Raw genomic sequence first — 17,143 nt, forward strand, 5'->3', positions numbered from 1 at the left:
CCCATCCTTCCTGCTCCACAGATTATGGGTCATTTGAGAACCAAGGAGATCTGTGGAGATGAAGCAGACAAATTTGGCATTAATGTGTCTACACATGAGAGAACAGTTGTTTGTTTTGATTCTGTACAAAATCCCAGTGCAGATGAGGAAAGCACTTCCTCCCCTAGAATTCACCAAGGTTTTTGGAAAGAAAAATACAACAAAGAACCCTGCTGAACAAGATCAAACGTGTAATAGTCAAATAAACCACAATTTTGATTGAGATAGCAGAAGGAGTGAGGTACTAACATGGGTTTCTTAATGCAAAATGTATTTAAAAATAAGCATTTTCCTAGCATAGGATTTGAAAGTGAGGCTGAGAAAAAGAGCATCTAAAATTACATGAAGATGAGACTACAAGAAGATTTGCTCATTATTAGAGTTAGGTCAGGTAGCTGGACCTGGAAAGAAATTATAGGAAATGTTGACTGGTGCAGAAGCAGAGATTCTCCTGTGGGGGTCCTGTTGGACAAGCTGAAACTGAGTCCCCACTGTGCTGCTGCAGCCACTTAGGCAACTTAGATCCTGGGCTCCATCCTCAAGGATATCATGAGCAGAGACAGAGGCATGATCAAACTATTCCATTCAGTGAAGGAGAGCATTTCAATATCTAAGGAAGATTTCTTTTGCTGTGGAATTGGAGAAGGGAATGATAAAGAAACACACAGTCATAGCTGAAAATAGTTAAGAGAAAGGTTTAGGTTAGGCATCAAGAGGAGTATCAAGCCTGTTGTATGACACTGGCTTGTGGAATAGTTCCTTACAAAATGTGGAAACAGGTGTTGCAAGGAAATCTAAGGGAAGAAAACCATGAGAGTTAATACCACTAAATTTATCTTTCTGGCTATGCCTGTTTCAGTACAGAAAGAAAAGGTGTGAGTTGTTCTTCCCATCCCTTATCCTATTGTCTGGTATCAGCACACTAAGAGGGATGCAGCCATCCTGCTTTACTGTGCCAGGTTAACCAGGGACAAGCTGAAGTCCATGAGGATCTCCCTTTAATGTCACTGGGAAGGTTTTTCCACTGGTGCTATGAAACAGCTTGCTTTACATTTCAACCCCATTTGAGAAGCTGTTGCTTGGATGTTAAATAAAAATACAGCACTTAAAAAAAAAAAACCAAACCAAAAAACCAACAAACCAGCTCTTTATTTTCTGTTTAGAATATTTTATATTTTCAGAATAGCACAAGGAATATATTGCCAGAAAAGGGAAGAGGGGAAGAGAAGAGCCCATGAACCCTCAAGGTGTATCACATTATCTCTTTTGGTAAATATGCAATGGTTTATTCCTTGACAAGGAATACTCATTCACCTTCTTTTCTTCACTTTTTTTTTTTTTTTTCCTGAGTGAGTGGGCAGGCTGTGATAAGGGGTACTTAATTTGACATTGCATATATTTATGACCTACAAAACTTGATATAGACCAAAAAGAGTGGGCAGGGGATGGAAACTGAGATCTGGCTTAGCAGCTGAATATAGACCTAAGAGCCAAGAAATCCTCAGTACTAATTGCACTGCCACTACTGATTTATGGAGTGTCCTTGGGCACTGTTAAAACTTAGTAAGTGTTTTGAGGTGGAAGAGAGCTATGTGTTTCTATTAAGATGGCATAATGAGGCTTTAATTAGGGAAAAATTGGCTACTTCTCTGCTGAGATGGAATAACTATTGTAGATGTGAATATATAAATACTCTGCTGAAGCTGAAAAGGAAGCTCTTGGTTCCTCTGACATGAAATCTTGAGAATGGGCCATAGAAGAGTTTCAGCATTACAATGGAGATTGTGTATGATTTTGTATGTGCCAGTGTCACCATGAAAGGTAAATACACTTTAAATAATTTAAATTTATAATTAATGCTGATTGAAAAGATTATTTTCATTCTGGTGCAATTCATATAAGCCAATATGTATTCAAAATGGGTGGAAACTTGCCCATTTTCCTTCCCAAAGGAGCATTAAGCCAACTTTGACATTTTATACATTTTTAATTAAATCACTATGATCTTTGCAGGCCAGTGTTTGCTCTGACAGTATTTTTAAGCTTGAAATTCAAAGGTAGATTATTTTAACAAATGTGCACAAAGATTAAAAATTGAATCCCTTCGGTGTTGAGACTGCATTGTCTGTTATCTCTGTTTTGAGTAAAACAGATGGTTCATATTGCAAATGATGCATGAATATAGCAAATGCATGAACAGGACTTCCCCAGTGTGATGCAAATGGATCTGTGAAACTGGCATTGTATGGAGGAAAAGAGGCTGATGTTAGTAGAAACTTCTTGGACAAACATCAGTAATGAACATGTTCTTTGATTATGTTCCACCACCTGTTAAAAAGCAAAGCATGTTCAGAAAAAATAATCAGGGAGAAAGATGTCCTTTCGGAGACTGATAGTTTCAGGGACGATAAACCAGTCAGCAAGCCAGGGCCTGGTGCTGCTGCTGATTCCCATCGTCACCTTTGGCAAGTGCAGTCACTCAGCATCTCTGGGTCAGCCTCTGGAACATGAGGGTTACAGCCTCCTGCTGTTTGTCATCTTTCTGATGCACTCAAACCATCTATGTTTGGGGCAGACATTTTCCCCCAGTGGTTGGCACAACCACTGCTGTATTCCAGAAATTGGAAACAAGCAACAGTGTGATGGGAACAATATTTCCCTGAGCTTGAATGACCTTCGATATGCACTGGATTGCATGGAATAGATATTATAACATAAAAAAGCCATTTCATTTGAGCAGAGTTTCTCACCTCACTGTTCTCAAGAAAGTATTTTCTTGAAACACCTCATTGCTACTTTAAGCAAATGAGGATCAGGTCTAAATTCCTCTTTAAGCTCCCAGTTTATAACAGGCCTTAATGAGCTTTCAATCTGTTCCTACAACTGTCAATATATGTGTTTCAGTGATTAAAATTAAATACATTCCCAGGCTGCTGTTATGTTGACCAGATTTACACAATCTTTTCAATTACTGATTCTTCCATTTTTTGAGGAAAATTCTGATCTATCACAGCAAATTAGTATCCAAAAATAGTTTCCATTATCCTTAATTTTGGTATTGAAAGTGCCCAACAGCCTTGTTTTAAAATGGAGCACCCCAATCACCAGCTATTTTTTGTGTGCTTTACTTCATTTGCCTCTGTTATCATAGATCATGGAATGGTGTTGTTTTTGGAAAACAGTTGAATGAGTTATTTATTTGGATATTTAGGCCCAGAAGCCTAAAAGTTTTACAAATTTTTGAAGTGTCTGTGAGAGCAGCTGCAACAGGTTGAACTGAAAGATGGGAAAAACATATTCACAAAATTAAGAACCCCAAACTTTTGCTTGTCCTTTTGTTTGCACATTAGGCTATCTCGCAGGTTTGATCACACAGGTTCCTTTTCATGTGTTTATTGCCCCTATTCCACAGGCACTCTACGTGGTCAATATGTGGTCTCGCTGTACAGTGCCATGATTGATTGCCAAATACCCCCTGGAAAAGGAAAACTTTCTTTTTCCCTATTCAAAATCATGTTGTCAAAGAACACTGAAACCTCCGTCTTTGCACAGCTTCCCACTAGCTTGATGAATTTCAACATTGTTTGCTCTGTGGCTCTTGATTCAGAGCACACAGGTGGAGAGGCCTAGGATGGACCCTACCTGGAAGAAGAGAGACCTTGGGAAAGAAAGGTGATATCCAGGATCACCAGTTGGGAAGGAGAGAGAAGACTTGGGCTGAGAAAGGATTGTGACAGAGCATGTAAAAAAAAGAAGGTACGGAAATTCGAAATTCTAAGAGCATGCAGAACTTTGGAAGGGCATGAAAATTTGCCTTGTTTCAGCTGTTGAATATTATATATTCTGTCTTCTCCTTGCAGGGATACCTAATTTCTGTATTAATTATGGTTTTTAATTATGGCATACTGGGCACTCTTGTGCACATTTGCTTCAGAGCTCACCAACCTGGAAGACATGACGGAGGTTTGCTCCTTGCCTAGTAGAAAAGTCTGATCTTGAACAGATCTATCTAGCCACTGCAGAGAGTGATGCAGGCAACCCTCATAAAATGAAATGTTCAATATTCTGTGTGTAGAATCACATCCATTTTCACAACATCTGGAATGAGTCCCCTGACTTTTCAGGGCTCTTTAGCCTAAATGTTCCGTGAAGTCTGTGTACAACTAACAGTTGCTTCTTTTTTTTTTCCTGGAGTGAGAAGAGAATGTACATTTTTGCATCCATTTGTGTGGCTTCTGGGACTTTTTCTGCTTTTAACATTCTCTGGCAATGCCTCATCCTGAGTCTGCCTTTGGCAGCAGCCGCTGCACAGAGGGGCCATGCAGGCAGAATAAATAACAAGGCTGCACTGAGAGGTTTCCTTGATACAAATTGCTGTAGGCTGGGCAGACAGGGCATATTTTGATAGCAAAGAGAAGGCCCCATGGCTGCTGTTGTAGGAATCTGATCCATTATTGTCACTCTCTGTTGTGGGAAGGGACAGAAGAAGGTTTTGATTTTCTTTGGTTTCTCCTGTGCAGTCTGCCACAGCAGTCAGCATCAGCAAAACCAGACCTGTGTTTATCTTTTCAAAATACCACTTTTATTTCTGAATGCTGATTACTCACACAGACTGCAAGGCAGAGCTGTGATGGTTTTAAAAGCAGGGCAACAAATTGTTTAACTGAAGTGATAATTACATGAAAAATGGAGGCAGGGTACAAGCAATCCATTTAAGGGAAAAGCTGGGAAGAAAAGGATTGGGGCTGAAAGACAGATGTTAGATGAAGAAAGTTTTTACTCAGCACTTGTTAGACCACATCTAGACTGTGGTGCCCAGCTTTGTGCCCTGTAACACCAGAAAGGCACCGATGACCCAGAGCAAGTTCAGCAGAGAACTTCCAAGATGATTGGGGCAGGAGCACTTGCCTTGTGAGGAGAGGCTGAGAGAGGTGGGCTTCTTCTATCAGGAGATAAGATGGTTTTGGAAGGACTTAACAACAGAAGCCTGATGAGTACAAGGAGGTCACAGAAAAGATGGAACCAAACTGTTCATATTTAGGCATGACAGGTAGACTAGACAGTCAGATTCTCATGAGATTTAAGGAGAAGATTTTTCATTGCAAGGACAATTAGGCATCAAAGCATCCTGCCCAGGCAGGCTGTGCAGTCAGTCTCATCTCTGGGAGGATTTTCCAGACCCAGCTGGATAAACCCCCAAGCAACGTGGTCTGAAGCTTACCTTGCTTTGTGCGGGGGCTTGAGCCAGAGACGTCCTGACCCCTTCCACCGGAGTTACTCTGTAATCCTGATTACCAGCCCCTCCATCCTAATAGATATAATGGCTGCTCTGCACAGCTCATTACACCTCGGTCATCACCCAAAACAGCCACTACATGAACTCCTAACCTCAAGACAAAATGCTCAAGCCTCCAAGCTCCAGAATCCTTGCAACATTTTAATTTTCTTAAGAAACAAACCTTGAAACATTGACCTCAATGTCTTCAGTAGAGTCACAGCCATTCAGGGCTGTGGAGAGCATGAAACAATGGCTTCAACTCAGAAATGTTCCCTGCTTGTGTTTTGTTAAGCCTGAAACCTCCTGCTCTCAGGGACCAGTCCTCTTGAGGGTAAGTTAGTGTTGGGTGCTCTACATGGCTTAAGGGTCCAGCAAAGTCAAAGACTGGGGTACCAGGAGAAGTTTAAGATGTTCTTTTCTTTCACACTGTGACAGAGGAAATGGTGTTAATCTTTTCATGCCCCCTGGTTTGCTGTCATTATACAGGTATGGTGGTTCTCTGCTTTGAACCTCCTACTGTAAGTAAAGCAGTAAATGCAAATCACAGGGCTGGTTCTTTGTAACAGTGTCAGAGAGGGGTAAACAGCTACCAGTTAGAACTTAGCACTTGAGAAAACACACTAAGGAAGAAAAAGAAATTACAGAAAAAAATGGTCTGCCAGGTTTAGTATTAAAAGTACTTTTTGAGTAATAATAAAAGCAAAGAAAGTAATAAAAGACCACCTTTACAAAGTGAAAATAGGCCGCTCATAAATTCAATAGACAAAAAAAAAAAAAAAAAAAAAAAAAAAAAAAAAAAAAAAAAAAAAATTGAAAATGAATGTTTATATTCTATATTTGGAGAAAAGCAGGTGATAAGCCTATGCCACTTCAAGAGTTTTCCAATCCACTGAAAAGTAAGAAAAATTTTACCATGTCTTTAAAAAGAATGTTTATAAATCACCAGACCCGCGTGACTTGCATCAAAATGCATGGTCAATTGCTTCAATCCTTTGGTGATGGTACAATAAAAAGGAAAAATGGGTTAATATGGGCAATCACCTTGTTATCGTGATGTGTGTCCCTTGCCAAATAAGAGAAAAACGAACAAGATTTAATTAATGAAAATATAAATAGAGGTAAAAGGTGTGAATACCATTTCATGGTGGTTAATATGATGCTGCTAAAAAGCAAATCTTGTCAATACAGCCTGATTTTACTATGAATTATGTGTTTGGCTGATAATCACTGTCATGTAGACATAAAAGATTTCTATGGTTTAATGTGTACTGTTTGCTGGCATAGGATAATCTGAGCCTTTCAAAAATGAGCAACTGCATGGCAAGGTTGCAAAAATGAGCAATTAGTGTCAATAAAGCTTGGATAAGATGAATTTAGAACTCGCTAAATGGCAGATTGCAAAGCTGTTGCTAACATGAAATTTTCTCTGAATGAGTGTGTTTCTAGTGGCATCCCATGGTGGTATGCACTAGAAACAGTGTTGACCAACCAATTTCATCAGTGATCTGGAACGAAATGCAACGTTCCTGTTGATTTAAAACAAACCTGTGAATATCACGTATGCTGCTGGAATAGAAATTCCAATGATACGACAACTGTATGAAATGGTGCAGGGAGTTTAATTGTACAGGTGTAATCAAATAAAGCTTTTTAATATGGCTGAGACTCTCTGCAGAGTTGTGGAAGCAACATTGATGAGAAGAGTCTCAGAGCTGCCACAGTGCAAGCAGAGTCCCCCTGTGATGCTCTGGCAATACAAGCAAATATAATGCTCAGCTACACAAACATAAGATAAACAAGCAGGAGCAGGGAAGTGATTCCACTGGAACTGAAATATTGCATGAAGTTCTGATGCAGGCATCTTGAAAAACATTTTGGAAAATGAAAATGTTCGGAGATGATTTGAAACCTGATGAGTTTGAGAAAATGGTTTATTCGTAGAGGGTTTGATTTATTTACTGTGAAGTAGCTTGATAGCAGCTGAAGTAGGGAAAAAAAGGAAGGTAGGGCACAGTGAATACTGAATCTAGTGAGAAGAGTTGAGCAAGAAACCAGAACAGGGGTTGTTAGCTCAAATTTTGGAAGCCAGGAAGGATTGTAGGACAAGAGGATCCACCATTTTTTTAACATTGGGGTATGAATCTTTGAAAAAAAATTTAAAAAGAGATCATGAATCTGTTTCTGAATCTTCACCTCTGTTAAAAAGCAAATGCCTTGAAAAATAGGTTTTAGTCACTTGATGTGGTAGAAGAAAAACTCTTTAAGCTGATTAAACAGACAATAGTTACTCTGAGATCTTCCCTCCTGTTACCACTTAGGTCTCTTAGAGATGTAAGATGTGGGGATAATTTTATGCTTGTGATTATGTTTCTGGTTTAAATGTCTATAGGGTTTACCCCCACCTGTGGGGCTGCCTGTGCTCTAGCAACACTGGTCATACTCATCTCTTTTGTTGCATGATGAATGGTTATCCCAGTCTTTCTGAAATGAGAACTGTCTGTGTCTGTCCCCAAGTTCCCTCCAGGCAGGGAAGAAACACTAGGAAAACATCCTGCCAAAAGAACTTTGTTTTCTGAAACAATTCATGAAGGAGGTGTGAGCCATTGTATTTTCTCTCTGGAAGGATCCCTTTCCATATTACTGAGACTGCTCTTATTACAGCCATCTCCAGCTGGCAGGAAAGTTATGTATGTACTCAATAACAGCAAGCATCAATGAAATGAGCCTTTAGAGCCCCTTACTGTGCTTGACTCACCTTTATTGATGCAGTGGGATGCAAACTGCATTTCCAATAGCAGTAGCTGATGGACCTCAGGACCAGATGCAGAAAACTGCCTGAGACTGGGGAGAGCAAATTTAAGTGGCTCCCAAGTGCCCCAAAACAACCTCTCAAGCAGTCATGGTTACAGGAGGGAAGGCAGAGCTGGCCCCGCTGCAGACATCACCCAGCCAAAAGAGCTCTTCTGGAGGGCACTTCATCTGTCCAAATAAAACAGGGATGGGAGGCACTCACCTAAATGTAGGTCACCTGGGCTGAGTGGTGACCAGGAGAGGTCAGTACTGAATGGGCCTCTAAGTGTGATTCAGCCCACCCTAATATAGACATCTAAATTAAGGCTCCACAGAAGCATCTTCTTTCTCTCTTGGCTGCACAGGGAGTTTTCTAAGATACAGACTCAGGCTCAGCTACAGACTGCTCTGCTGTAGATGTCTGCCTTCATTAACTTTTAGGGTCTAACGACCAACTCACTTTCTGCCACCTGTCAGCACAGGGAAAGGTCCCTGATGGGCCACAGTCACACTTGTCATGTACATGATGTACTTTCTTTGTGTTCCACATGCACAAAATGCACATTCACACTGGCTGATGAGCACTTACTGCAAGCAGTGCAGGGAGGTTGGTCAACCAGTCTGTTAACAATCTTTGGACACTGCTTATAAATGAGTGAAAGTGATTTCTCAGGTTTTTTCCCCTGCTCATTGCAAATGGGGATTGATCCAACATTGATATCAAAAGGTGACAGTCTCATTCCACTTTCCAGCTGAGGGAAAACTAAAAAAAAAAGCCAGTTTGAACTTTGCACCAGTGACGTGTATAATATGGTGGTGCAGTTTTTCTATGTTTTCCAATTATAAATGACAATCAGAATTTAAAGTAGGGTTGTCACATTCCCAGGATCAAAGTGTCACTAGTGGCATTAACAGAGGGCTGCAGGAGAAATGATGTTGCAGCTCAGGAGGGGAAAACAGTAGTACTGAAAAAGTTGCTCAGAGGTCTGTGGCTTCCTGTGTGCTATGAGATGCAGTGCTGTTGTTGAAAGCTATAAAATTAGTCAAGTGACTTGAAAGCATCTCATTATTTCATTCACTGGGAAAAATATCATCTCTGTCAGAAATGGACTGTGAATCAGTATAACAGAAACAAAGAGTACTTCAAGATTCCTGGCATTTTGGGGAGTTGCATAGAATTTGGGAATTTGCACTAGACTAACAGAGAATAATCTGATACCAAAGGGAAGTTGATTTACACAGTTCAAATAAATGAGACACTGCCCAGTAAGCCTCTTAAAATGCCAAGAGTGCTTGAAATGAACTAACAAGTGAGTTTCCATGTAAAAAATGGCACTGTAGGTGACATCAGAAACAGCTCTTTGAGCAACTTCAAAAAACCCAGACTGCCACAAAGTTTTACATGAAGTTTTATATTCACAGTATACATAACATATCTTAAAATAAATATTTTTTATCTTTCCAGTATACATCTTCTGCCTTTCATTGTGGTTCTTGCTTTCACCTCTTGTCTAACACCAAATTAAGAGTTGGTAGTAAATATCCTTTTTCCATTCTTGTGTGTCACGCAGGCCAGAAGATGCTGAGTGCGCAATGTGCTTAAAAACACCTTCAGAGACCAGACACAGAGGATGTGATGGAAAGAACCCAAAGACATGCATTATTTCTGTAGTGAAATAAAGCCTGCAGTAGCACTAGCAGAGGGAAGCATCCTGGTGGTGGTATCAAATAAAATGGGACAAATATGATTGGCAAGCACAGTATTCCTCAACCCACACTCTGTCAAGTGAGACCCAGTCAGCAGGGAAAGGAGGGCACACACAGGCAAATCAGCAGTGATGTGCAGGGTCTGTTCCAGTGGAAGTGGATATTGGATCAGGCCTTGCTACAATCAAGTACAACTGATTAAAGCAAAACTGCACTGTTGTGAACTGTGGGAATTGCTAATGCAACCAAGGTGAATGGCCCTTACCATTTGTGTTTTTCCCAAATGCATTTGCTGGAGCCAAGATGCTGCCTGTGCGTCCACAGTGCTGTTTCTCTTTGTGCTGGCATTGTTTCACTCTGAGTTCATGTTCCCAAAGCCCTGCTCTGCCATTTGTCCCTGGTGCTCCTCTCTCTCCCCCAGGTTTTGCAGTATCATTGCTCTGACATCCCCAGCATGATCATACCCAACATTATCCTGTCTCTTTTTTTCTTCCTGACAGCCACTCACAGGAAATTCTCATCTGAAGGAGGATTTGTGAAGAGACCGTTGTCTCTGTGTGTTGTCTCTGACTTGTTCCCTTTTTGCAGTTCCTGTCATAGCTCCTTGCTGCTCAGTCTCAGTTCTCTGATGAATCTAATCTGCTTCCCCTGCTCCTTGACTGAAGATACCATCACAGCTGTTACTCAGTGCATAGCAAGGGAGACATCTCCATCTGATTACTCTCCTTTAAAAGCAATAGCTTTGTGCAGAATGTTTTCTTTCTCAGGGATTGGACTAGATGATCTCCAGAGGTCTCTTCCAACTCTGACAATTCTGTGATTCTGTGTTTCTTCCCTTTTGAGTCACTCCTTCCTTTTGCAATTTGAGGTGGGCTCTTCATTTCTCAGCCCAGCTTTGGACCCTGGAGTTTGGAAAGAACCAACATCTCTGTCACCTTTCACTCAGTCACCAAAGTCACCTTCTTTAATCTGCAAATGTGTTCTCTGTATTGGTCAAATTCAATAAATACCTTTAATGTGACTATATGTGTGTGTCTGTTCACACTGAGGTAAGAGCTTGGAGGCAGCAGTCAGAGGATTCAGCAACCTGCCCCCACATCTTTCTCTTTCCACCACAAGGTTTCGTAAAGCTCACTTTTCTACAGATCTACCCCTTGCCTGTGGTTTCTCTCTGGTCAGCTGCACAGTGTATCCATCTCTCCATTTAAAACAAATTTGCTTCATTGAAGCTTGAGTCAAATAAACCCCTTTAACACCTTCTTCAGACTATTACTCATTGAAGACACCTCTTTTTTCCTTGTAAAAAGGAGATGCTACAAATATATTTTCGCCTCCTAATACCACAGCCCTTGCTTGGCAACTGCTTCCTCCGAGTCAGTGGAATTTCTCAGTGTGGATGTGAAGGGACAACCACACTCCTCAGGGCCATATGGCCCCCAGCCAAGATGTGCAAATTCCCCTCCCAGCTCTGCTAAAATGCTGACACATTCACTACAGAGAGCTTGGAGTTGAACAGCAAGGGGCAAAAAACCTTCTTAGTGAGGTGGTCTGTGAACATATTTTTCCCTGTAATGAAATGGAGAAGAGACTGAAATGTGAAATGATCCTCACCATTTCTACTGGGGCTCACAGGGTAGTTGGACTTTATTTTTAGCTCTTCACCACTTTTTTTTTTTTGGCCATTTATTATTCATTTCACATCTTGATAGAGGCCACTCTTGCTCATCACTCTCTGAACTTTGAGGTAGTCAAAGACTTCAGCTCATGCCTTTCTCTGCTTAGATTAGGTATGGTCCAGTAAGTCTGACTACTGCTGGCAGACTCCCAAAGTTTCATTTGCTAGAAAATAAGCCTAATGCCCATTATTTTATCCCCAAGGTACTTCAAGTTTCCAGACAGCTTTCAAATTTGAGATAAGGAGGCATAAACAAGCCAGTTGATTAATTACAAGAGGTGTTTTGTACATTAGATTCCATTTTTCAGCTGCTAAGAGGGAAAACCTCCTCATCTGCCAAAAGAATGCCTGTTTGCTCATGTGGCTACTTTGCATGGGAGCAGGCTGCCCTCTCTTCAAAATTGCTGTTAACAGAGAGGAAGGATTTCTAATTTGAGGAAACAATGAAGAATGAGCAGAATGAGGCTACCACCCCTGCTGTTCCTGCTCGTGGTTCACCACCTGTGGATCCTGGATGACCACACAATGCACAAACATACCTTTCACATGTTGCTCTTTATTTCTCTATTCGTTTTGATAGAGGATAACAAAACCCCAGCATCAAATGAGCACAGCCAGAGTTAATCTTCACTAGAGGGAGGCTGGGAAAGCCTGTCTCCTGCCTGCCATGAAGGCACACTCACCTATAGCAACACCAGTGATTCCCTGGATCTGGGTTGTTCCCCTGCTGCCTTTGTAATGGTGTCTCACCCCAAGGTTGCTCAACCTGCCCACACCTGTGGCAAACTTAGCCCAACCATGGCATTAGAAAGGGCATCATAGGAACTCTTCTGTCTGTCAGGTTTGTGTCAGAGACGCCAGGGGCCTCGTCTCTCCCTCCTAACTTGGGTCTTCACAACTCCTGGTAGTACTGACTTCATGGGGCTGGGACACCTTTCCTTTCCATCCAGGAATGCTGTCTTTACATGTGCAGTCTGTGTCTGCTGCCCTTCCTCCATCTCACCAGCAAATGTCCCCCTACCTTAAGGTAACCCAAGCCCCAGACTGAGAGATACAGTAGGAGAAGGGAGGACTAGGCCTACAAAGGGTTTATCTGTGGCACCTGTCTAACAGCATCCTATTCATTTCAGCAGCTTCTTCCAGCATTTCCCCATGGACAGAAGTTTTTAGTTGGCTTGTAAGAAGATAATGTTTTTCACTAAGTGAAATTTGTCTTGCTACCAGAAGCAGAAGCAGTGGCAAATGACATCTGTTAATTCCTCTCCCTGCATCATTCCCAAGTGGTTAAAAGCTCTGAGTGCAGAAGACAGCAGGGAAGGGGGAAGGGCAAATAAGCAATGCCACAAAAAATGAAAGCTATCTTGAAATGGAACATTAGAGTATAATTGAAAGCAGCTGTACTTTTTAGTTTAACGCCCATCCTAGACACAAAATGAAAACAGTAGCTACAATTGTAATGAAATAAATGCTTGAAACAGTTCTAACTAAGAGTGAGATCTCACATATCACAGACCTGGTCTTCTGCTGGCTTTTAGAGAAAGGAACAAGGGCCACTTGGCACTTGTCAATGTCATAGACTGACATTTCTAAAAAGTTCTAGTAATATACCATTCAAAGACTACAATAGCTACAAAAGGTGACTCAAAATGCTGTGAATTTCGAGATCTCTATTCTGAGATCTCCAGCTTTTAATTTTTGCTGACCAAAAGTTAAAAGCTGGAGACCTAAGAATAGATTAATGGTCTATGCATAATATGTAGAAAACTCAAGTACCTGAAAATAAATGAAGTAAATAAAGTTCTAAATCAAAGAAGAGATTGCAGTAAAACACATTATCCCCTCCACCATCCTGCTCTGCTGACAAAAATGCCTGAAACTCATGCACACTAAAAAACCACTCTGTCCTCTAAAACAAGGTCATAAGCTAGACATGGAAGACCATGGCAATGAAGACAGTGCATCCATATTTCAAGTGTGTTCATGACTGATGATGGCAGATCCTTTCCTGGCTGTAAGTGGTATAAGAAGAAACTAATTTTCTTTGGCTTTTCTCAGGCATACAGAAAATAAGGCAATGAAGGATAGATAATATGGTTTGGCAAGTGACTTCTTGGAGTATTCAGTAGGACAGATCTTTAGCTTGCCATATTAGCATAGCATCATTGCCTTCATATTAATTTAACATCTGCCCCAGTTTACTAATGCTTTTGTTGCTGTTCTCTCTTAATGGACATTCCTACATATCCTAACAAAGAAATGCCCAAAACAGCTGTCTTAAATCAATGGAGGAAAACAACTTACCCCATATTGGAAAGAAATACTGGAATGCTATTCAAGAGCTCCAAAAAAATGCAAGGAACTCAGCCTGGGATTTGTTTGAAAGAAAAATGAAGATTCAGGGCATGGTGAAATTTATTTCTGCCAGGACATGGCTGCCCATTCTTGCATCTCTAGCCTCTATGCTTCTGTAAGTACAGAAATGCAGTACTAAATCCAGTATTAGTATTCAAAATCACTCCCCAATACAAGGATTGCCTAATTAGGACTAACTATCACTGAGCAAGCATATGTCTTATCTTTTACTGGGATTCTTCTATTGATCATAACTATAGATATAATAACTATTTCTTTGTTCAGTATTCTGTCCGAATATATTCTAAATATAAAATATAGTGTTTGTTGTTGATATATGAGGAATGGCAGGGGGGAGAGTGGGAATTGTCTTACTTCTCAGTCAGCAACTACCAGCTCAACATATTCTCGCCCATCTGACTGCCTCTCCTTGGACCAAGAGTATTTCCTCCCACAGGCAGTGAAATCTGTACATTTGGAAGCCATAGTAATAGGAATAAACCCTTTTTATTTTTTCTTTGGATATTGAAGCTTGACTCAAATGTCCACATCTGTCTCTCCTGTTTATTACCTACTTAACTATCAGCTGTTCTTTGGCTCTCCTGTCCTTCAGTCCACTGGCAATTCATCTGCTCTTAATGAGGTGTCAAAAATGATTGATAATGCCTCTGTAATTATCTCTGCCTGCTCTTTAAGAACATTCAGGTGAGACTATCTGTCCTTGCTCATATGTGAGCATTTAGTTTGTCACCATCATTTTCTTTGTTCTTTTTCAACAGCCCAAACAACTGCTTCCTTAATTGTTTTCTCACTTTCTCACCAACTGAATCAAAAGTACGACTTCAAATGCAAAGCAACATTTGAAGTCGCAGATACTTCAGATATGTTGTATCTCACAGTACTTGCAGATACCTTGCTTGTGAAGTCTCAGTGAGATCAGTGATAAGTGCAAGATACAAATCAGAGCACATGTTAGCCTTGGAGAAATGTGCTCTTGTATGCTTCAATCTATTCCTTCTGGTTAATGTGTTTGGATCCCAAATTGGCTTTGATTCCTGTGCTTTCATTTGATGTGCCAGTCTGAGGGCCAAGTTTCTGTATCAGAAGACAGATTTTACTGTTTGATGGGGGTAGCCTCTCAAGGCTTTTGGTTGAACTCCATGCCCAAAGCGGATGGTAAAGTCAGTTTTACAACCCAGGACCTTAATTTGGTGTGGATGGATGCTCAAGAGCACCTATATTGCAATGAAGAGATAAAATTATTTGCATTTGAGGTACACAGGGACATTTCATCCGTTTATTCTGATTATGTGCCTTGGAAATCATTACAAATTAAGACAGAGGCATGACTGGGACTGATAAAGCCTTTTTCAGTTCTCACTGAAAAATGAGTGTAAAATAAATGTTGATGTATAGGATAACAGGAAATTTATTGTCAGTTTTGTCTTCTTAGGAAAGATTAGGTGCATTCAAACAAACACAAATTAATTTCCTTCAGGTACCCTTGATTGTATGTAAGAACCATATGACAGCACCATTTTTGCCATTGTTTTTTTAGGAGTATAAAATAACTGGAAAATTGAAGGCATTGAAACTGAACAGCAAAAGGTACATGACATATTTTTAAAAGCATCAGATTCAGTTTTTAGAAACTCATTATAATTCTTTCTACAGACTTTGGTGCACAGAAGCACCCATCCAATGTATATATACCAAGGCATGTGTTGTGAATTCTTCATCCTGGTATTAGAGAGGAGGCTTCACTGAGCATATTTATTGGGTACCCCTCAAGAAGGCTGATCTCACTCAATCTTAGACATCTAAAGCAATGACATTTACAGGAATAAGTCACTCCCTGTAGTCTCCCTCCAGTCAATGGAAAAAACAAGGCATATCTGTCACTTAGGCATTACTTTCAGAAGGGGAGGAATTGTGCTCTAAAGCTTGTCTTTTTCTCCCACTTGGGAGATAACTCCACTTTGGCCAAAGGATCCCTTCACAGTCTTCTTCCTCTGCATTCCCTCGGATTTGATGAAAAATCTGGGCTGGTCAGATAAAGATAGGTTCTTCAATGGTTGTTTCCAGAGTCTGCTTAGGGTCAGAAGAGATACTTGGACAAAAGAGTAATGGTTATGGGTTTTATTGCCTTGCTTGTGGACTAGGAGAGTTTCTACTGGTATGAGATGAGAGCACAGTTCTTAGCACCCTTGCTGCCATTCTGAAAGAGAATCACTACTAGAGCATGTCCTGCTGTTTCTTCTGGCTCAAGCCTAATGAAATGTGCACTAAGGTTTATTACATTGTCCTTCTCTCTCTTCCTTCTAAGATCTGTTTTTGCAGTTCTGATGATGTGCTATGAAGAAGGGCTACAGTTTCACTGGCATCATTATTTTTTTATTAAGCTCACCCACATCACGCAGTAATTGGGTTTCTTCATTTGGAATCCTGAAGGTTCTCAATATTCTGTCAACCTATCCATCATGTTAATGTCCGTACCAAACATGCCTTCAGCCACTGGCACAGATCATTATGCACCCTGCACTTCAGGCCCAGGCAAGTCCCCTTCTATCCCAGTCCACTTACCCTGGCACAGATGGATTCTGCCACCGTTCAGACTACCCAGTCAGTCAGAAGAAAAGCTCTAATGTTGGCACCAATGAGAATTTTGTACATGCCACTTTTTGTCCCCAAACTGGAGAAAGCACACTAAACTACCACTGCTCGTTGGGAGGATGACATCCTGAAAACAGGATGCTGCTATGCACATGGCCTGCATAAGCAGCAGGACTGGCCTGAAGTGAACAGTTTCCAGTTTGGGTAATTTCTGTGATCAGAATGATGAGTTCTATACAGTTATCCATGCTGGAAACACAAACATGTATACACTAAGCACTGAAGGGTTTAGATTATTTTTCAACACATCAAGCAACTTGTCTAAAAGAAAGCCAGAATGCTTTATTCACATGAAGACAGGCCTGGAAACATGTTTAATCAGGACAGACATTTTAAATACCATTTCTGTGCACATATTGTGTGATGGGGTCTTTTTTTTCTTTTTCTTTTTTCTTTTTCTTTTTCTTTTTCTTTTTCTTTTTCTTTTTCTTTTTCTTTTTCTTTTTCTTTTTCTTTTTCTTTTTCTTTTTCTTTTTCTTTTTCTTTTTCTTTTTCTTTTTCTTTTTCTTTTTCTTTTTCTTTTTCTTTTTCTTTTTCTTTTCCTTTTCCTTTTCCTTTTCCTTTTCCTTTTCCTTTTCCTTTTTCTTTTCCTTTTTCTTTTTCTTTTCCTTTTTCTTTTCCTTTTCCTT

The 17,143-nt window shown here is 40.5% G+C and overlaps 1 long non-coding RNA gene across 1 annotated transcript in view; it reads left to right on the forward strand.

The window, feature by feature from the left end:
* Window positions 1-10,891, forward strand: part of LOC134556510 (uncharacterized) — a 47,332-nt gene extending 36,441 nt beyond the window's left edge. The window contains exons 5-6 of the long non-coding RNA XR_010081808.1: window positions 3,647-3,795; window positions 9,679-10,891. This is a non-coding gene — a long non-coding RNA (uncharacterized LOC134556510). The remainder of the gene's footprint in view (window positions 1-3,646; window positions 3,796-9,678) is intronic.
* Window positions 10,892-17,143: the final 6,252 nt, after the last annotated feature.

This window comes from Prinia subflava, chromosome 1, assembly GCF_021018805.1.
Source record: "Prinia subflava isolate CZ2003 ecotype Zambia chromosome 1, Cam_Psub_1.2, whole genome shotgun sequence".
NCBI classification, from domain to species: domain Eukaryota; kingdom Metazoa; phylum Chordata; class Aves; order Passeriformes; family Cisticolidae; genus Prinia; species Prinia subflava.